The sequence below is a fragment of the Equus przewalskii genome, chromosome 31 (assembly GCF_037783145.1).
Source record: "Equus przewalskii isolate Varuska chromosome 31, EquPr2, whole genome shotgun sequence".
Taxonomy (NCBI): Eukaryota; Metazoa; Chordata; class Mammalia; order Perissodactyla; family Equidae; genus Equus; species Equus przewalskii.
The window spans coordinates 15,360,347-15,379,081 of NC_091861.1; the positions used below are offsets into that span (position 1 = coordinate 15,360,347).

General features: G+C 39.2%; 1 protein-coding gene across 8 annotated transcripts in view; it reads left to right on the forward strand.

Moving 5' to 3' along the window:
* Nucleotides 1-18,735, forward strand: part of ESRRG (estrogen related receptor gamma) — a 605,082-nt gene that overhangs the window by 164,675 nt on the left and 421,672 nt on the right. For 7 of the 8 annotated variants that reach the window (XM_070602492.1, XM_070602488.1, XM_070602494.1 and 4 more), the window contains one exon: nt 17,285-17,373. The gene's annotated coding sequence lies outside the window, so the exon portion shown is untranslated. Of the gene's footprint in view, nt 1-12,237; nt 12,329-17,284; nt 17,374-18,735 lie in introns of those variants that run through there. The other variant, XM_070602496.1, reaches the window with a different exon arrangement.

Sequence of the window (18,735 nt, forward strand, 5' to 3'; positions counted from 1 at the left end):
CCTGACATATTTTTAAAAGATCACTCTTTAAAAATGGGCAAAAGAGTTGAACAGACACTTCAAACAGCAGACAAATGGTCAATAGGCACGTGAAAATATGTCCAAATTCATGAGTTATCAGAGAAAGGTAAATTTAAAACCGTAATGAGATACCACTTCATACCCACTAGAATGGCTAAAGTTAAAACCAACAACAGCAACAAACCCTACTGACAACAATGAAATGCTTGTTAAGTATGTCAAGCAACCTGAACTTTTTTCATTGCTGGCGAGTGTATAAAAATAGAACATTTGCTTTGGAAAACAGCTTCTATGAAATTAAAATTTTCTACCCTTTGTGTAGCAATTCCACACTCAAGTATTTACCTGAGAACAATGAAAACATAGGCCCAGAAAAAGTCTTGTACAGAGTGTTTGTGGCATCTTTACTCATAATAGCTAAAAACTGGAAACAATTCTAAGTATCCATCAATGAATAGTGAATAAATTACAGAGTACTTATGCAATGGAATACTACTCACTAATCAAATGGTATGAACTACAATTACACTCAACAACATGAATGAATCCCGTAAATATTATGCTTGCTGTGCAAAAGGAAATTAAGTGCAAAAAAAATTGCGTGATATACGTTCCATTCCTGTGAATTCCTGAAACAGGCAAAACTAAGCTTTGATAACAGAAATCAGAATACTAGTTGCCTCTGTTTCAGAGGTAATTGACTGGAAAGGGACATAAGGAAAGTTTTCTGGGGTGATAGAAATGGTCAGTAGCTTGATTGAGATGGTTTTAAGGATGTTTATACATTTGTCAAAACTCAACAGTTAGTACTCTTAAATTCTGTGCATTTTTTGTAGGCAATAGTTAATTAGTAACCTAATACTTTAATTTAAAAAAGAAAATAGTATCACTCTAACTCCTCTGTGGAGGAGATTGAAGAGGGTAAGGGTGGAAATAGGAGACCAGCTGTGATGCCATTGCAGCGGTCCAGGAGAGAGAGATGATGGTCGTGTGGATCAGAATGGTAAGGATAAGGTGATGAGAACTGGTCAGACTCTGGATATATTTTGAAGGAAGAACCAAATGGATTGCATGAGTGGTGTTAGAGAAAGAAAGAATCAAGAATGTCTCTCAAGTTTTTTGTCTGAGCAACGAGAAGATGGAAAATATTGGGGAAGTGTAGATTTAGTTGAAGGGTGAGAAGAATCAGGAGTCATTTTGGAAATGTTGATTTTGAGGTGCATAGTAGACATCCAAATGAATTGTACTGAGTAGGAAGATGGATAAATGAGTCTGGAGTTCAGAGGGGACATGTCAGCTAAAGTTATAAACTGGGGATTTGTCAGCATATATGTGGTATTCTAAACTGTGGAGGCTAGCTATGATCACCTAAGGAGTGGGTGTAGAAAATAAAAGAAGAGGGGGCCGGCCCATTGGCACAGCGGTTAAGTTTGCACGTTCTGCTTTGGCAGTCCGGGGTTCGCCGGTTCGGATCCCGGGTGCGGACACGCCACTGCTTGGCAAAAGCCATGCTGTGATAGGAGTGCCATATATAAAGTGGAGGAAGATGGGCATGATGTTAGCTCAGGGCCAGTCTTCCTCAGCAAAACGAGGAGGGTTGCCAGCAGTTAGCTCAGGGCTAATCTTCCTCAAAAAAATAAAAATAAAAGAAGAGGTCCAAGGACTTAGCTTCTATAATGATTAAAGGATGGGGAAATGAGGAAAAATCAACAGAGGAGACTGGGCAGAAGTAACCAGTGAAGCAGAGAGCAAAAAGAAAGTGGGATCCCCAAAGCTTAGCAAAGAACATAAGAATCTAACTGATCCTTTTCCACTTCTAGGTTCTTTTTAATCACTTTTATCCGTCACTCAATACTTTTAGCATCACGGTGATATGGTGCTTTTCATAATCTGTCTTCATAATCTTGAACTCTTTATCAACTTTAGGATTGAAAGTATAATTTTAAGGTTATTGCAGAATACCAGGGTTTTGTCTGGCTTTCGTTTTACTTTGTTGTTTTTTTCTATTTTAGTTAAACTTTAGGTTTTGTTTATTCCTTGATTGAAAGCTTTTGAGGGTTAAATGATTGGCACATGAGTGACGCAGGAATTGTTCACACCAATCTCTGTATTTTATAATTTCTTCTGAAAGACTTGGCTATTTCTATTGTCCGTAACTTGCATTGTGAAGCATGTGACAGGCAAGCTCCTGTGTACACAATGGCTTTATTTCCAGCGCAGCACCACAGGGCAATCTTTTTTGAAGGCATTTTAAGAGATTCAAATTTAAGTTAAAACCAACTCCATATGCTGTTGCCAATGCAAATAGTTCCAATGAGGTGACAATCAGATGAACTATGTTCACACGTGCTGGGGCAGGATCACTATGAGATGTCATAACTTACTCCTCTGCCTGTCAGCTGGCAAGTACCTTAATGGAGGAAACACAGCACATATATTCACATGAATGATACCCATTTGTATAGGATACCCTTGGTATTCGGAGGCATACATTATATATACATATTTAGAACCTGATTAGGTAATCAGAATATTGTTCAACTGGTGGAATGCTCAAGCCATGATCATTCGCTCATTTAATATAACGTCCCTTTATTTACACATGCCTCCATCAACTAATTAGCAACTTTTGAGTACATTATATTTAAATGGCATAATGCATTCTTCTTGTGTTTCCTTAGAACAGGCCAAGATTCATATGTTAAATTAAGCAGCAAGAAACAGGAATAACAATGGCGTTTCCAGAGCATAGAATGAAGCGACCTCAACTTGGTTTTGCTGGCTTCCAGGCAGAGATAGGGATTTTTTTTATTGTTGGGTGTCTTCACAGAGCTTTCTTGAAAATGGCCATATGCAATTTGTGACACTTCTTCAGTGGAGAAGGGCTGTATCGAGGTTTTGTCCAAAAAAATGTTATTATACTGCATTATTACTTGTGGCATTTTTTTTTACCCATTCAGTCTTACAATTAAAGAAAAGTAGTGTTGGAACTTGCATTAACAAGTCCATTATCTCATAATTTTAGAGAAATACTCGGAGATGAGATATTACGATGCAACCTTGCTCGTAAGCTAAAAATCCAAGCCAACAACTAATTGATGTTTCGAGATAATTTCTCTTCCCTTTAACAATTAAAAAATAAGGTTGAGCCTGGAGTCTGTAGAGAATCCAAAGTCGGGATCAGTTTTTATTTTGCATAGACTTTTAAATGTTTTTCTTCTTATTAGTCTTATGATTTCTTTTTCCATTGCCTCCCAAATTAGGAAATCATTAATGATGGACCATAGTATTGTTTTTAGTATTTACAACTTTTTCCATAAAAAGGGCATGGATTTATTCATTTCTCTAAGCATTTTGAAATAAGACATGAAAGGGTATTGGAGCTACGTTTTATGTTATTTCTAAATAATTTTGACTTTCTTTCTACTTTGCAAGGGGAACCTTGCTGGTACAGCGCTTTGATTTATGACGACATCACGTCCTTTCAGAGACAACATTATTATGTCACTGAACCCGAAGTGGTGAGGTCAAAAGTACACGTGAAGTAATTATGGGCCTGGAAGACCAGGCTTCAGTTCAAAGGAGAGCGAGCAGGGCCGAGAGTGAGGCTGAAGAGGCCAGGGCAGAGGGGAAAGAAAAAAAGCAAGAGAAGAAAGCAAACCCTGAAATATGGTCATTGGCCTGAGCGGAAATTTTACCCTCAGCATTTTCCTCCTCTGCTTTGGGAAATGAAAAAAAAAAAAATTAATGAAGGAAAAAAAAAAGCCAGCCGGCCTTTAAAACTTTACACCATGGCATTACTAAGAAAGGCTTTGGAAAACAGAGGGGTTACATAAATGAGAGCAGGTGCGGTCGTGCAGAGGTAACTATTCAGCATATGTAAGTGCAGTTGGAAAATCATTGTCTTGCAGAGACTACTCGAAATTGGTCCCTAATGGCCTTGGTTTTTGTCATATGGTCTTGATTATAAGGCTAAAATTGCATTGCCATGCCTTTACTGTGAATGAGATGGATGGATAATTATTACGTGCGTTGAATACCTTTCTGCAAGGAGGAAGCAGGACATCCCTGGTCACTGTAGCTACCATTTCGCGTGGCTGTCAGAAAAGCTCTCAGTGGCCAATTCATCACCATATTTATGTGGAGGAGAAATGGAAATGTGCCTCGGTGGTTGGGTGTGCACACTCGCACGTTACATATACATATGCAGATTGTAGACAAACCCGCGTGGCCCAATGTGAGTGACTGTGAGGCAGTGTTCAGAGAAGCAGGAGCATTCATGGAAATGAGGGGTGCAGAAATGAAGCAGTGAGCTCTGCAGAGAATTGAGGACTCTTGGTGGAGTCCCCGTGCTCATCGCGGGCACCAAAACAGTACCAGCAAAGATGTAGGACTCAGGTTGATATGTTGCAGGAAGTTTAAAATGATTGACAATAGGAGGTGCCAAGTAAACAAGAAGTGTTTATGGAAGACCAATGTTTTTAGATACACTAGAAGATAAAAAAAAAAGTCTTCCTTTCATTAATATGTATTTTTAAAACCAATTTTGCCATTTTGCACAGCTCTCAGGATCCACTCAAAAAGTAGGTATAATGACAGTAACTAAATTTCCAGCTGCTGCTTCTGTGGAGGATAAATTTCATGGCTGTTTATTAGTCACCACCACCACCCCTTCTGGCGAGTACATCAGGGGTGTGTGCCATGGGGAATAAGAACAAACCCAGTGCTTTGTCCCAAGTGAGTAAGAATCAGGATGGCACTGAGGTCCCCAATTATGATCACACAACTCATTCATAGCAGCAATATTTATTATACATCCTGGCCTTGGGGGGCTGTGACTTCGCTTTTCCATGAAACTCTTTGCAAAATATGGGCAATTAGCTATGAGGGCCACTATCTCTTCCACCCTGAGCCTTGAACTTTGAGGCCAGCACTGAGGGGAGAAGCAAATCACAATTCATGAAGCGCTTATGGAAAGTCTAATGTGAAAGTGGACACAGATTCGAGAGAGCAAGGTTCTGCATCCAAAATCAGCATTTGGAAGTTTTCTGATTGTGGGATATAATTTGCCACTCAAAGCTCAAATAGCGTGTGTGCGTTGGAGGGGCTACGCAAGTTGATTGATCAGATAATTAATCAATCATCCCAACTGTTCTGCTGGTGATATTTTGATCACTTTCCTGCAGGTTGTAGGTTGTAAGTTAAGGAGTAGCCAAGACATTAAGGATGAATGTTTCTTTGTAAATGAAAGAAAAAGAGGGAAAAATAAGAGTGTAGGACCAATGTATATATACGAAGAACCAACATATTATGTGGAACCAATGTGTGTACGTGTGTGTGTGTATATATATATTCCTGTGCAAAAATATTCAATAGAAAGTATCAGAAAACCTGTACTAAGTATTTTAGCATATTTAATACAAGTTTTTATTCGCAGATATACATATTGCAATACATGGCTCCATTATACCCATTATCATGCTATACCACATGGTAATTAAATCTGGGATTCTGGGGCAATAAAACATGAGAGTTACACTATTTCGGTGCTGTTTTTAGCTTTCCTTTCTATTGAAAGATGCCAAATTAGTAGCATTTTATGATTCCTTATTTAGCTCTTTTAATAAGAAGCAGAAGCTAAAAACAGCCCAACCAAGCAATTGAGGTCTTATCACAAGCCGGTAAAATCAATAAGCTAAAAAAAGTATGAAAAGTTTTTGAGTGACAGCTTAAAAATGGAAAATTTAAATATATATCACTGCCTTCTGCTCCATTGTGTAACACAGAAAGCCCATTTTGGCAGTACGTTTTTAAGCAGTCAAGGAAGTGATTTGTTAGTATCAGTGGATTTGTGTTTATGTTTCATGCTGTAAACTATGCTTATAGCAATATATCTATATTAAGGCATTAATACGAGGAGTGCTACCTAAGCTTAACATCACTAATATTGTTCAAAGTGTAGTTTATTACGCTATAAATAGTAACATCAGTATTGACACTTGCTGCGTCGTCTAAGTGACTGGATAACTTGTCGGATGCTAAATGGCCCTGCTGCTGCTGACAGTTTATGTAACATAAATAGTGACCACGAGTGATATGTCATGGCTACTGCTGCTGTTTCTACTCTCCTTTGGTCTGCAGAGAAGGAGTACCGAAGCATCACTAGCTTTTCCTGGTGTTTATTAGAGGGATATGATGAGAGGAAATCGTATCTTGATTTTAAACATTCTTATTTCACGTGACCACAAATTTTGTGTCCCAGATAAGAATAAATAATCATTGTCCATAGTAATGAAAGGATACTCAGCTAATCAGAAATTGAATTGGGTTTAACTTTCTATACCCAAGCTAGGTTTTTACCTTGATACGAAACTGCTTGCCATTTATTCGTTCACTTAACAAGTTTTATTTTTATTTTTTTAAAGTGGTTATTAATTTGATGGTTCTTCTGTTTAGCTTTTTTTTTTCTTTTTTTTGATGATAAATATTGGCCCTGAACTAACATCTGTGAGTAGAGACCAGGGATGCTGCTAAACATCATACAATGCATAGGGCAGCTCCACACACAACAAGGACTTATCCAGCCTAAAATGTCAACAGTGTTGAGATTAAGATGCCTTGCTCTAGACTCTTCCAGAGTTGAAAAGGTGAAGGAGAGAGTAAGTGGCTTAAATATTTTCAGCTTTTTGTGTGTGTGAGGAGGATTGGTCCTGAGCTAACATCTGTGCCAATCTTTCTCTATTTTGTACATGACACACTGCCACAGCTTGGCTTGATGAGCAACGTATAGGTTCACATCCGGGATCCAAACTGCAAACCCTGGGCCACTGAAGCTGAGCACAGGAACTTAACCACTATGCCACCGGGCTGGCCCCTTAACAAGTTTTAATTGAGGATTGACTGCTGTCTTAGTCCTTTCGGGCTGCTATAACAAAATAGCATAAACTGGGTGGCTTGTAAACAACAGAAATTTTTTGGCAAGCTGGAGAGTCCAAGATCATGGTGGTAGCAGATTTTATGTCTTGTGAGGTCGGCTTCCTCGTTGGCTGTCTTTTCGCTCACATGGCGGAAGGGGCAAGGGAGCTCTCTTAGGCCTCTTTTGAAGGGCACTAATCCCATCAGGAGGGGTCCACCCTCATGACCTGATCACTTCCCAAGGGCCCACCTCCAAATGCCCTCAGTGTTGGACATTGAAATTCACCATATAATTTTGTGGGGGACATAAGCATTCAGTTCATAGCAACTCTATATGGTGGACACTGTTGCCAATGACCAGTATATGTTCTAAATTTGATTTCTTTTGTTGAAAATCAAGACAGTATTTCAATCTGTTTGAATTTCACCAGATGCACTCTCTTTATTAAAGGCTATAAACAATGAAAACGCTCTTTCTTAAAAATTGCCTTCAGGAGGCAAAACGGTCACATAAATCATGAGTATGCTAATTTATCTAGGTGTTCCCAACTTCACTTTGCAAAGGCTAATGGCATGTATTAAATTAAGCTTGGAGTTCCTTACAATTGAAAGAGAATAGTCATATCTTGTAATTCATTCCTTCTTTCATTCAACATACTTTTATGGAGCACCGGCTATGTCCCAGAAACCGTGTGGCTCTCTGGAGAATTAACAATAAATGGAACACATCCTTTATCCTAAAGACACAATCAAATGGTATCCCATTTTGCTGAGGTAATCCAAAGGAGTTATGAAGAAGTTATTTTTCTCCCAACCTAATAAAAGAGAGGAATTCGATGCATGATATGATAATGATCAAACACAATTTTGTGAGTTTGTAATTTCTTGCTAGTTTGTTGTAGAATATGAGAGAAGTAAGCTCACTGAAATGCTCAGATAGTCATGTCCTTCTCCTGCCCTTTTCACCTCAGATGTCTTACTTTTTGGAATTGATTGGGTGCTGACAAGAAAGATACCAGTTTGGGTAACCCATAGAGGATAGACAGCTTCTGATGTAAGATATTAACACGAGGTGTGCTAGCTATGCTGAGTGTTATTAATCTTATTTAAAATGAACGTAAGCAAGCGTTGACTGCCATTGTTCAGTTGAGAGAAGGTAAGTCCCAGAGAAGATGGTGAGCTGGGAGATGGGGCCTTTTCTGATCCAGAAAACAAGAAATACATGTTTATCTTTTCAAAGCCATAAAAGTTTGTGCCTTGATGAAACCTTTCATTCTCTCTTAAAGAACCTTTAATATTATTTCACTTATTTTGTGGTGAATAAACCTGCATCCTTTGCATGTTTGCAGATAGTGGCTATGTGGTTAAAGTACAGGAAATAAAGAATAGGGGGGTCACCTGGAAAGTTCTTTCTCTCCTTTCATCCACATGCAGAACGAGGGAGCTGGATGGAGATGGATGTGGCCGGTCAAAACAGCTCCATTCAAGAAACCAGGAGAAAAAGGAAACATTAAACTCTAGAGCTTCTGGATGGTGAAGGTGTTGGGAAGGCAGAGTGCTCTCTTCTTTTCTAGTTGGTCCATCGACAGCATCCAGAACAGTGTTGTGTCCATGGTAGATGCATCCCTCCCCTAAAGTCTATCAGAGTTCCGTAAAGAACTCAAAGCACATTAAACACGTTGTCATTTCTTGGACCCTAAATAGATCTCTGTAACAGTGCACAAAATGATGGCGGAGTAAAGGCTAGCAGCCCAGGGACCTATGAAATCCAGTGGTTTTTCATTAATTCCTCATCCCCTCCTTTGTTAGTTGAAACATTCTTCTTTGGTCTAAAAATCAGCTAACAACCATATGCAAAAAGCTTATAAACAAACACCCACTTGAACCATCTGGTCTTGTAACACATACAAGTGATTAAGCTTCAGAGCTATGATTGTTAAATTTTTAAAAACACAACAATCCCAAACACCCCTAAATAGACTCCTTATACAAGTTTATAGGGAAGAAAACGTCTGATGGTTTACATAGTAAATAATATGGAGAGATTAATATGATTTTTAAATTTCTCTACTTCTCTCTCTCCCTTTCTTTCTTTCTTCATCATGAGTGTTATAGAAAGAGAAAGGCTTAAGATACAAACATAAGGACTAATAATACATTTATAGTTCCAGTATTTTGAGTCTAAAATGTTAGCAACCTAGAATGATTCCTTATCGTCACCTTCTTTATTAATTTTGCCCTTGACATTTTGACATAAAGAGAAACATGCTTGCTGGAATGTATGTGTGTGCATGTGCGACACAAGGGGGTGTCTTAGTTCCTTCTAGAATATCTTAAGCAATTCGGGCTATTTGCAAATAATGAATTCATACTTTTTGTCTGTAATGACTGAAGAAAGTCAGGTCAGGGGGAAATTAAATATGTTAAGAGCTCTCATTTTAATTGTATAATATCAATACTGTCTTTATAGTTAATTTCCTTGACAAGTCGTAGGGCATATGGATTGGATTCTTCATATATTTCTAACGTGGAAATGATTCTAAATTGGAACATTTCATTTAGGTGACATCACTAAAGTGAAAAAAAGTCAGCTGCACCCTGTATCCCAAGCATATGGAAATAACACAGCTTTCCAGCTGATGACCGTTGAAATGAACAACACACAGAACCAAAAACTCTCAAGTGAAATAAAAACTCTGAGAAATCAATGTCATAGGAGGTCCTCTGTTTCTATCTTCTCCATCTTGACCAATCCTCATTCCTAAATTTATCATATCAGATGGAGGGAAGAAAGACAATAATTGAAAGAGGAGGAGAAAGAGTGTTTAGTTACAGTAATGGTGACTGGCATATCAAAAAACCCTCAAATATTAAATGGTTCAAACATAATAAAAATTTATTTTTTCTGGCATATAAAGTCCAAGGGGGTATTCCTGATTGGGATGACTCTCTTTCAAGTGGGGATTCAAAGACTGAGTTCCTTCTAACCTCTTGCTGTCTGACTTCAATGGATGGCATTCAAGGTTGCCCATATCATTGGCAAAAGGCTGTGTGGAGGGAAATGGGACTGAATACTGTGTGTGGGAGGGTCTTATGGACCAAGTATGGAGAGGCTTCTATCACTTCTCTTTCTGCGTGGAAGAAAACTCAATCACATGACCATACCTATTTGCAAGGGTGGCTGGGGATTATTATTTAGCTATGTGCCAAGGACCAAGAGGAGAGGAGTTTGGTGAACTGCTGGCTAGTCTCCACCAGAAAGGGAAAAGAGAAGAAAAAGATGGGTGTTGATGCAATACACTCTCTAGTACTTTTTCTTTGCTAAGAAGGAAACAAAATTAAAGCCTTTTTCAGTGGTGTGCTGGTAAACTGTCTCTCTGGGGGTAAAAGAAAAAAAAGCACTTGATATGTAGTGCTTGCCAATTTCCTTGGTGTAAATACTCCCACTGTGTCTGATTGCAAGCTGCCAACAAGAAGTTTTAGCAAGCTGCAACAAGCCACTCTAGCACTGTATTTTACTGATGAATTCTGAGAAAACACATCTGAGGCAGCTTATTGGGGGAAGGAAGTGAGCATGCATTTTCCGCTTCATATTTGACACAAGATTCACTTCAGAATGGAATTATCATCTAAAACACCCTCGATATGATGTATTCATGTCAAGAACAGATGGGGGTATTCACATCTTTGAGTCAGAGAAAAATAGCACCAAGGACATGATGAGTCAAGGCTGCCCATCTGTACTGAATCCTGGGTCACTCTATGGCAAAATTTCAAGCTTCTAGAACAACTTTCCAAGGAGTGTACCAAGAAGTCAGATGTCACTTCTGGAATTTCGTATGACTGTTCCCGTAACTGTTTTCCAAAAAGGGGGAAAGATTTGGAGATGGAATGGATAATGGTGATGAGAGAAGAGAGATGCCAAGGATGATTCCTTTGTGTATGTCTGTACAATGAGTTGGATGGTGAGAGAAGCAAAGAAGTGATCTGAGCCGGTCTGTTTTAAGAAAACAACTCTGAAATTCAAATCGATGCTCAGATCTCAAGTGGCTAATTAATTAAGATTGTTATTAACAGACCAATAGCTGTATATCCTTCTGAAATTTCCACTATTGTTTGTCTACTTTCGCTGTCCAAAGAATCAGGCCATGTAACGATCAGTTTGATTCACTCTTACCATTCTGCTTGATCCACGCAGATGTCGTCCTCTTGAATCAGTTCCCTGGTCCACATGGACAATCAAGACATGTGATGCACTAAGCTTCAGCCCAGTGGTTTTTGCTTTGTGTGAGTTTGTTCCAGGTGTTACAGTGTTTCAAGTGCAAAGATGTAACATCCCTTGAACTGATGGTGTAGCCTGAGTCTACATTGTAAAGGCTCGGGGTTTCATATTAGGTGCTTATTTCTTTGTTTAATTCAGAGGGTTACAAAGACATCACTAAGATTCCAGTGGTACTTTTTTGTGCAACACAAGCTAAGGCAGATCAAAACGTAAGAATGAATCAAATCTGTGCTTTATTGGTTCTAGTCAGTTACTGGTTTATTTTAGTCCAGTTGCTATTTTTGGAAAGTACTACAACTGGTAATGACGGATCAGCTATTGAGGTTTCTCCAAGAGTTAATCCATTCACTTAGTAAATAATGAGCTATTCCAGGGAACAGCTCCCCTCCTCTCATATTTTTTAATGATGGTGGAAAGTAAGCTCCTCTGAAACTAACTTTGCTCATGCCGACCTACCCTACTGAATTTTTTCTTAACTATGGTCTGCCAAAAAACAGAACGAACTAGGACTTGGCACACCAGTTTTGATCTGACTAACCATCAGAATCATAATGTCCTGAGTACAAAGCTCACTAATTGAATTTCATTCGCTGGACTTGAAATATAGTGGCCAAGACAGAGAACACTGTCGGCTGTTTTTTATGAGGTCCGGAGTCTAAAGTCATTTTTAAAATGTGAGTGATGCAATTTCTTGTGTCTTTCATTTAAAATGCTACTTGGTAAACAGTGTTTCAGATTAGTGTATTTGTAATTTAAATGAAGACAATACATCAAGCTGAATCTGAAAAGAAAGGAGAGGTTTAGGGAATTATTCATTTCTCTTTCTGTGTGATCTACTGTAGAAAATAATAAATAAATAGGGAAGGAGAGGGGAAAAGAAGGGGCGTGGATTTTAGGAGACAAAGTTGAACTATTTCTAAAACAGAGTCAGCCCCAATAGCTAAATCTTTGCTTTCTTCGAGCAGAGTAATACATTCTGCCTAATTCATTTTTTATTTTCTCTCGGGGTCTGCTTGCAGATTTGCCTCAACAAAGGAAGCCTCATGTTACATCTTTTAAATAATTGATGGCTCTCAGTCCAAGCCAGCTTGAAGGAAATTCTGAAAATAGGTACTGATTGAGCAAATGCCTTTTTCCTCCCCCTTCTCCCCTTCAGCACTCTCCACTCATCTTTGCTTAACAAAACCTACTTTCCCCTCCTCCTTTTGTTTCTTCCCCTCTTTGACTGGTAGACGATAATGATGTCATTTGGATCTAAGCTTTACTCCCCACTTGGTGTCCCTCATTTATTTCATATCATTTTGTATATTTTATTAAAGACAGGGGGAGCTGTTAATTATAAGCTGACTGATGTAATGAAGAGCTCTTAATTAATCATCAGAAATGTTATGTCATAATCAGCACCAGAGATGGTTTGTTGGGACTGTAAAACATTGGGCTTAGAGCTTGTCCCTCTAAATTTGGAATGTGCTATCTCCAAGGGTCAAATTACCCTAGGAGCTGGGTCAGCTGTGGCCTTGCCCACCTCCAGCTGTTCTGGCAGATTCAAAGAGTGTGAGCTGATCTGTGTTTTCCCCCAAGAGAGAGAAAGGCCATCTCCATCTTACCTCACTGTTGGGGTCATTAGTGATCATCTACGACTTGGAAAAGCCATTACTGCTTTCAGGCAGCTGTGGTTGGTAGAACATTAGACTGGTCCACGTGAACCTGGCTTCTAGGCATGACTTGTAAGTCACTTTGCCTTCCAGGGGCTCCCTTTCCTCACTGGTGAAATGAGGGCTTTGGAGTGGATCATCTGCAAGAACTCTGTCAGTGATCACGTTCTTGAATCCTCTAGAGAAGGGAGTAATAAGCTAAGGGGAAGTTGCTCTCCATTTGATTTCGGGTACATTAATCGTATTCCCAGTTGGCGTGAATACACCATGTGCTCCCCCGTTGTTAACCTTCCTCTTTCTTCCCATTGTTTTTCTTTTCTCTCAGTCTTTCACTTATTTCCTCTTTTCTGCTATGTGTCCCTTCCTTGCCCTTCCTGACTTGCCGTGTTTCCAGCGTTAAAGTAGAAAGAAGATGATTGGCAATGTGTTAGAAGGAAGCATCTTGACCGACTTAAGGAACAAATCACTTATTTTTAAAATATTAAAATATATTCTGTCTTCCCTTACAGAAAAGCTTTGTCCTTCAGAAACTGCATCAGAAGGCAGCCAATATTATTGAATTGGGGAAGATTAACAGTAGAGTGGCAAATTTTGGAAGATCTAAATCTGGAATTCTCAGTTTGAGCTCGGTTTAACTAGGGGAAAGCCTTATATTGTGTCTATCACTGAAAAAGCTGTATCTAAATTGATGTATTATTGTGCCCTCTCAAAACTGTATCAGTCTCTGACCCACTCTTCCTTTAAAGAGACATATGTTGGTTATAGTGTTCCATTTTTCTCCCTTACTAGAGCAAGCTTGAGGTAGGGAGGGCTAAAGTCATCTTTATCCCAAATCTGCCCAGTAACCAGTGACTCGTGTGTATATCCCATGCTTGCCCAGGATAATCTTTCCTGATTGGCTTTATTGAAATCCTAAAAAAGATCTTCAAATAATCAAACCTATATAGACCCACGAGACCAACATATGACAAGGAATCTAGAAAGCTGAGGAATTTCTTCTGTTTATCTTTTACTATCTGACTGCATACTAAAGTTATATTCAAAAGGATCATAGGAACTTTTTGTGTTTCCCATTTTAAAATCTTCCGCTGTCCATTTACTTTTTGAGAGTATGTGATGCACACGTTTTCTTAATCTATATGTAAGTGGGTTCCAGGTAAATCCTCCTAGTAAGGTGCCCTCCTAAGGTTTTGGAATCAAATTGTGCTTTCTCCAAATATACCTGTGTTGTTAGTAGTCGGATTCCTCTGTCATGCCCCTATGTTTCAGGAACATTATGCACTAAATGGCTTCTCTTTTTATTGGAATATCCATTCTTCATTCCAGTTTAGAAGCCGAAGAACAGATTTTTCTCTCTCTGAAAGTAGAGAGATAATTCTTCGAAGGAGATGACTACAACAATCCAGAGGTGGCTGCTGGTGGGGAGAGGGGTGGTATAAGTCCTATTGCTTTAGGGTCAATGACTTTGTGAGTGAAAAGATACTGATAATTTAGTTCTTTGTATTTGCTCTAAAAATGTTCTCTAGGATAAGGAAGGGAATCAGATGCTTCCTCTCGCAATGCTACATGGTTGGGTGGCACCATTCACACTACAATCTGTGTGAAAGAGGCCCTCTGGAGGTGTGCAATGCAAAATCCATGCGAATGTATCTGGTGTTTCTTAATCTTGGAATTAATTTCCTTGTTGTCAGTTCATATATCCAATCTTAATAATTAATTGAGTCTAGGCAATTTCCTAATTCACAAAACAGTAGTGTCCGAGTCTACATTTTGAAATTGGTTGTTTGTAATTCAGAATATTTGCAGACAGGGAAAAAAACAGGATAAATAATAATGAGTTTCTAGGTTACCCACAAAAGTCTTCTCAATCATACTGTAACTGAACTTCTAAAGGTTTATAGCAGTCTTGTTTTCTGTTCTCCAGTAAATTATCTGCACTATCGAATAAGAAAGCTTCCAGTTGGGTTGATTGTCACCATTTAGAACAGAATTAATCTGGGAAAATGTATGTTGCATTCTATAGTAAGAGGAGATCACCGAGGTCACAGGAACAATTTCCACATACCCTTCCAGTGCCCCATTGTCTTCCCTCGCTCCCAAACCCTGAATGGGACAGAGCATGAAATGAATGAGAGCTGTGTGTGGTAAGAATATGCAGAAACTGGAGTTGGGGGAGAGCAGTCGAAGAGCTAGGTTCTAATTCATCCTTCACTCCTACTTCCCAAGAACTCCCAAACAGCAAGATCCCAATTGCCCATGGGACAATTAGTTCCTGTATCTTTGGGCCAGGAACACTTCACATTCTTCTGTAAGGAATTGTAGAAGCACTAGGCATCCATCTTTTCTCTCCTCGCAACTCCTAAAGGTCTTGTGCATGAGTGAAAGGGAGGTTAGTGACTAAGGTAGTAATTGCTCCTCCCTGAGACAGTGAGAGCAGAATCCCACTGCCCGCTGACCTGGGCTGCCCCAGTGTTTACGGACAGTCCAGGTAAGATGATCCTGCATTGAATGGCTCAGCTCCGAGATAAGGTCTGTGTGTGCGATCAAAAGAGAACTCCTTCCAGAAACTATTCTTACAATGTGAATGTCATTTTGAATTTTTATTTATTTCAGAGATGGGCTTTGACAAGTTATATATTTCAAATGTTAACTTGAAATCACAACCATGTTGTTCATGACCGTTGGTAATATTACAGGACAGCAACTTATTATCTGATGAAATCAGTACCCTAAGGATTTTTGTTCCTTCAAATCCTTCTTTGGTACTTCTTGAGTCCTAAGCTTTCTTTAAAAAAATAAAAAATAGTAACAATCTTAATAAGTTCCCCTCAGGCTTCTTACCCTGTGGTATCAGTTGGGTGGGTTGTCTCCTAATGTTTCTTCATACTTAAACAAATTACAGCTTTTTAACAGGCCTCCTATGGTTACAGTCCTTGGAAGTAAGTAGGGTTGAATTTTCACATTCGAATCATCTTGCCTTCTTTCTCACTCATGAATGTATTGGAAATATCTTCCTATTTTTATTTGCAAAACACCTTCTTTTCTTGATTCTAGACTCTTTCCAATTCCGATTTATACTGGAAGCCCCGTTGGTCTCTGGGCTCAGTGGGTCTTCAGCTCTCACTCTAAAATTCTCCCTCTGTTTTCCAGTACTCAAGTAGTTTCTCTTCAACCTGAAAGCAAATGATCAAAGTTTGATTCCAATTGTTTTTTGTAGTCTTGGGATATTAAGGTGAGGTTGGAATTAAAACCCCAATCTTGTTTAATTGTCAAGCATTTTACTTTTAACTTCATTCTTTAAAGAAAAGGGGAAGAGCTGTGGGCTTGAAGGGGGTCTTTAGTGAATACAATTTAGGGCCCCTTTGAGCATCTTTTAGTCACAATACAGGCATCTCTTTGAAGTGTCCACTCCCCAAAGTTTACGGTTACCACATTCATGCCTCAAGGAGTGTGAAGGAAGATGGCCTGGTGCCACCTGATTAATGAGTTTTCTTATGTCTTTTACATAATAAAGTGCACCAAAGTGTGCACCAAATACATTATTAGGGGCATTTCAGTTGACCCTTGGTCACGACCTTCTTTTCTTTTGCCTTCTCCCTTCCACTGGGGTGCAAATCCAGGACAGAATTCCCCTGGACATCCAAGGAATCACTCTGTTGTTTTGAACAGTTTTCTCTGGTATAAAGGTAAAGATATGAGAGGTCTTTAGTTAAATCATGTGGAATTGCCATTTTTGTCCATCAAGATTGGAAGAATATTGGCAGTTTCATGAGGTTCAACCTAATAGTTTCACCTGATAAACCTTCTACCTAAAACAACGTGTTGAAGGGCATATTTAGCAATAGCCCACTGTGGGGTGGTTTAAAACAGAAGCTTCAAGTTTTTCCAATCAAGAAACTTGTGCTTCTCTGCCTATGCCCTTTTCTTTCCTCAGGACCAGAGAAATAAGACACAAACCCCTCATATTCAGAGAAACGCGTATATTTGGAGATTAATGTGAAACAAGTCGAAAGTTTCTTGATCCCTGTGATAGAAGAATTTTGTGTTTCCTGAAAGTTATAAAGGGGTGTTATAATGGAAGGTGCTTTGAAACCTTAACTGGAGCATTCTCTATAAATAAGAAAGGAGCAGAAGATTAAGAAATCTGATAAAGCTGAGGAGGAAGAAAACGTAAAATAAGAAATGAGGACTGTATGTTAGTTTGAGTGTTAATACAGCCCTGAGTATATATATATAGGAAAAATCAAAGACTCGCTGAAGGCAGAAGGTACTAAGTCAGAGCTATTAATGTGCGCTTAACTCTATTGCCTGGAAGATTTTATTAAATGCAGCGGCCAAGGAAATTGACCTTACTTTTTTTTTTTTTTCCTTTTTTGGGTCGGATCCTTGCTCACGTCACATAAATGAATAGAGCTGACAATTTACTTGTTCATCAATGAAACAACATTAAACTATGAAGATGTAAAGGAAAAACCCTACGCTAACGTTGCAGTTTGAAAGGTAAGCTGTTCCCCTACAAGATTAGGAGATAGGAGTGTTCCTTGACAGCCTACATAACGTAATGCCACATGGTACACGTTGGAGGGTGAAGAGGCCTCTTGACATCTCTGACTATCACTGTGGGCCTGGCGTGCATTTCACCAGCAACGTACATGAAGTGGCTCTCATGGTTTCCTCGTTCTGTCTTTTAAAAGGCAGAGATACCATTTTTCATGCTTTTAAAGTGTTTTATTTTATGTGATATTCTGACAAATTGGACTTTACTGACTGTGTGTTGCTGTGATCACGTGATTCCCTTTGAAAGATTTTGCCCTTCTTTCCGTCGCTTCACTCTATGGACCATTCAGCCGTGGGTGTGAGGGAAAACACTATTTCTTATTTCTTGTCTTTGGTGATGCACAAGAAGTAAAATATTATTTTTCTATATGTCTTGTCCTGTGCTTAAGATATGAAGCCTTCTCTTCCTAACTCGACCTTCTGTGAACTTACTAAACGTGCTCGGGATGCTGTCAGCTACCAGTTGAACACCCAGGTCTTCCCAAGTGTGTCTAGATGTGAAGTCTCCTTCAGTTCACTTTCTGAAGGAAGAACATGTAATGCGTACTTTTCTTGGCTACCATCAATTGCTCAATTGGTCTCCAAGACTGAGGTGCTTCCCTTGCATCCATGGACCCCATTGTAATGACTGTCATCTAAGGATCAGAGTGTGGAGGGGTTCTTTCAGTGGAGAGGGTCTCTGCTTCTGTCTAACTCTCAAATGGGTTGACAATTTAGGAAAGGCGATAAACCACTGCTCTAAATGGTTAGCTCCTCCAAGGCAGAGTCAGTGTTTAGTTTGTTACCCCCAGTACTGCTGCAGTGCCTGGCACAGAGTAGGTGCACAGGAAACCTATACACACTTGCTGCCAATGATGCCTCTCCGTCCTGCTTGGTACTGAACCCTCTGGAATAAGTCAGATTTTCTGAACAGCATTCAGCAGATTCCTGCTTCGATGTGGAAAATGGCACTTTAGAAGTTGAATTACCTTTTTCATGGCACCCGAGTTGCTTAATTTGCAAATTGAGAATAATTTAGGCAACGGGAGAATATGTTTCCATGTGTGATGTGGATTGAAATGAGTTTGATGTTCTCTCTGTTCCTTCAGCTCAAATGATCCTAGAATGGCGTTCTGGCCAAAAATCATTCAGTTACGTGATTCTGGGATATCCTCTGTTGTTTTGTGTAATGTTGGTTTAGTTTTAATTATTGGCGATGCTTAAATCTGTGCTTCTTAAAGCTACAAGTGTGCCCTGCTTTAAGAAAACTGGAATATGTTTCAAATTCGTGCTTATTCAATGCCTTTGGGTGAAGGGGCAATTATT